We start from the raw sequence: 3,266 nt of genomic DNA on the forward strand, positions 1-3,266 counted from the left end.
CTGCCTAACTTCACTACTGCTCCCCCTAGCCCTGGGCAACATTCCAATGAGATAAGCTAATTATCTTTCTCCTGGTTATAATTTTAGTTAACCTTCAATTACCATCAGTAATCTAAAGATGGTAGTACACACAAAACATGATACAGATATCCCCAGTCCTAACCCATCAATAATTGTTTGTATCAATCTAATTTCTCATAACTAATCCATAAAACCACTCAAAATTCCTAGAGTATACAATGATTATTTAATTGATTACCCTAACTCTGCTACATGTGATCTCATCTCAAATGATCCATTATCAATTATTTGATCAACCCCCTAGGAAAATCTGTCTCCCCTTCTATTGTTCCTGTCCCCCCTGTAAATGTCATATTTCAGTTTTTTAGCCAATACAATCACGGTTACATCAAAAGTAATGCAATGTCTATATTAGGGTGTAAGGTAAATTATTCCTGTTTTCTTTTTCAGCTAAACGTTTTATATCCCTCAGTTAATGGTATTTTCTCCCTAATATATCTTCATACTCTCCTTCTTTCCCTAAATGAGATTTAATCCCTTGCCTTTCCTCTACTATCCTTCTATCATTACTGGATCAATGATAATAACTGTAATAACTATTAATAATAATTGTAATAACTATTTCACATTAAATTGTGCCTTTTTCTGATAATGTTATAATTGTAGCCTATTGCATTACTTTAGTTTAAAATATACGTTTGTTTATTTAACAAATCTAGAACCCACCACAGGCTGGCGCTATTCCCCCAGCACAACAGCCAAAGCCACTTGCATTCCCTGGTCCCCGTAACGAAAATAAATTATCGTTCTAGAATTTACCAACTATTTGCATACACCACTGGTGTTAAGCAACCTATCGAATAAAGGAATAACAATTAGAATTTATCAAAGCACTGCCTTTCAGTCAAGTATCTAGACCTCTACTTGAAATCCCACAGTTCAATCTAACTCGCTTGACTGTCTCTATTTATTTATTTTTCGCTAACCAGAGCCATAAATTATTCTCCTTTGTCCTCAACTCAATTTTCACAGCTCTATCGCCATTTCAGTTCGCTATTCAATTTCTTTAACTGTTCTCTCTGATTAGGCCCTAATTAATAAAACAAATACTTGCTATCGTTGATAAGCATGCATTTAATGATATTCCTATCATTTGAACTATGTACTGTCTCTCACCCCTCCCCTTGCTCCTTCCTACACAACGGGGAAGCCGCGGGGACCTTTTAACATATTTTCATAGACCTTTCTAGAATACATCTACTTAAACTATCTAATTCAACCTTTCACATTTCTCAATCCACGTAGTAATCTAGGTCTATAGCCCCAATGCGAAAGCTTTACCCACTGTCCCTACCTGTGTTCGAACCCGGGACCTTCTACATACATCGCCAGTCACCCCACACATTCCGCGATGCTTTCAAAGTAAATACTTCCAGTTCATAGAGCAAGTGACGTCAAATGAAAATCGCACTAGCTTTCACCTCAGCAAAAACTCTCTCCCTTCACCCATACCAGCCGCCGAATTCACACATACACACAGATTTCACCTTATGCCATTGAAATGCCCAACAAAAATTAATAGTTCAATGGAACCCTCTATTGGCTCTCTACTATTTATACATTACTTCCATAACCACACCAGTCATGGTCCGATCACCCATCAAACCCCATCACATGATCAAACAACGGCACAACCTTAAACTCATATGGGGCGGCAGGTAGCCCAGTAACCAAGAGCACCGTGCCAGCAACAGAGAGGTCGCCGGTTCCAATCCCCGAGCCGACCAGTCGAAAAATCTGCCGATGTGCCCTCGAGCAAGGTACCCAACCCCAATTGCTCCTGCAAGTCGCTCTGGACAAGAGTGTCTGCTAAATGACCGCAAATGTAAATATTCTCTACTTTATATTTCAACCATAAAACAAATTAATTCAGTCTAATTATTTAACCAGTATTTTTCAGGGTCAAACATCAACCGTTAAATTAAATAATAAACCAAATAGCTTCAACTTAATTATTTAAAACCAGTATTATGCTATGTCGAACATCAAACGTTACAGTTCAATTATATCAGTTCAAACGTTTCAGTTTAGTCATACTAGTTATTCATTATTTTACCTTTATGTTCCCAATTGTTATTAACGGGTTATACGGTTTAAGCAACCACAAACCCAACAGTTATTCACAAATTATACAGTTTGGACAGCCACAGACGTCTTTAATTCCTAATTAGTTTTCTATCAAGGTATACAGGTTTATTAATTTTAGTAACCCGCATTCCCTCTTTTATTTCGTCTGCAAACACTCTTTTATTACACTGGGATCATTCACACTCTCATGCATACGACAACACTCTATACTCTAAAGTGTCCCTCTGATCCTAGCCGTACCTAGCTTTTGCTGATACGTGTCAATAGCGTCACCCCTTTCTTAAAGAATTTTAAGTGCCTCCTATGAACCTAGTCATATCTAGTCTGAACTGATATGTGCCATAACGTCGCACTGCCTATCTATTTAAAGTACCTCCTATGAGCCTCAGTCATAGCGTCGCACTGTCTAACTATTTAAAGTACCTCCTATGAGCCTCAGTCATAGCGTCGCACTGTCTAACTATTTAAAGTACCTCCTATGAGCCTCAGTCATAGCGTCGCACTGTCTAACTATTTAAAGTACCTCCTATGAGCCTCAGTCATAGCGTTGCACTGTCTAATCCTACAATTCCCATGGGTTTAACCATCACAATTATCAAACATTTGCATAATATACAATGGAATCGAAGTAGTATACTGTAATCGTTGTTTATAGTGCAATAGGGTTCACTTACATCAAACAGGTGCTTCACAAAATTCATTTGGATAAAGCCAATGTGCAGAACTTTAGTTATATAACAATAGGTGTCTGCTTACCTGTTTTTAGAAGCCCAGGCACTTTGTGAAACACACCGTCCGACGTCAGCGATGTCCAATGGGCTGGATGAATTCCAGCGAAGTTCCGCTACCAGATCACAGTCGGAGGTCACCAATTGTTAGAAATAGCGTTAGTTCAAATCTGGTATTGGAATAAGAGAAAACATGATCAAGAGGTATTCAATTCAAGCTAAATTTATTATATGCAAATGTATATATGATAAGTATGAAGGTTCGTATACGGGCTCACTGAAATACCACGCAGGGCAGACAGAGAACTGATCCATTGTTCTAAGTTCTTCTCCAAATACTCTGACAGAGATAGTTCCCGCTCCCTGCTG

Source organism: Coregonus lavaretus, assembly GCF_964263955.1.
Source record: "Coregonus lavaretus genome assembly, chromosome: 10".
In the NCBI taxonomy this organism is placed as follows: Eukaryota; Metazoa; Chordata; class Actinopteri; order Salmoniformes; family Salmonidae; genus Coregonus; species Coregonus lavaretus.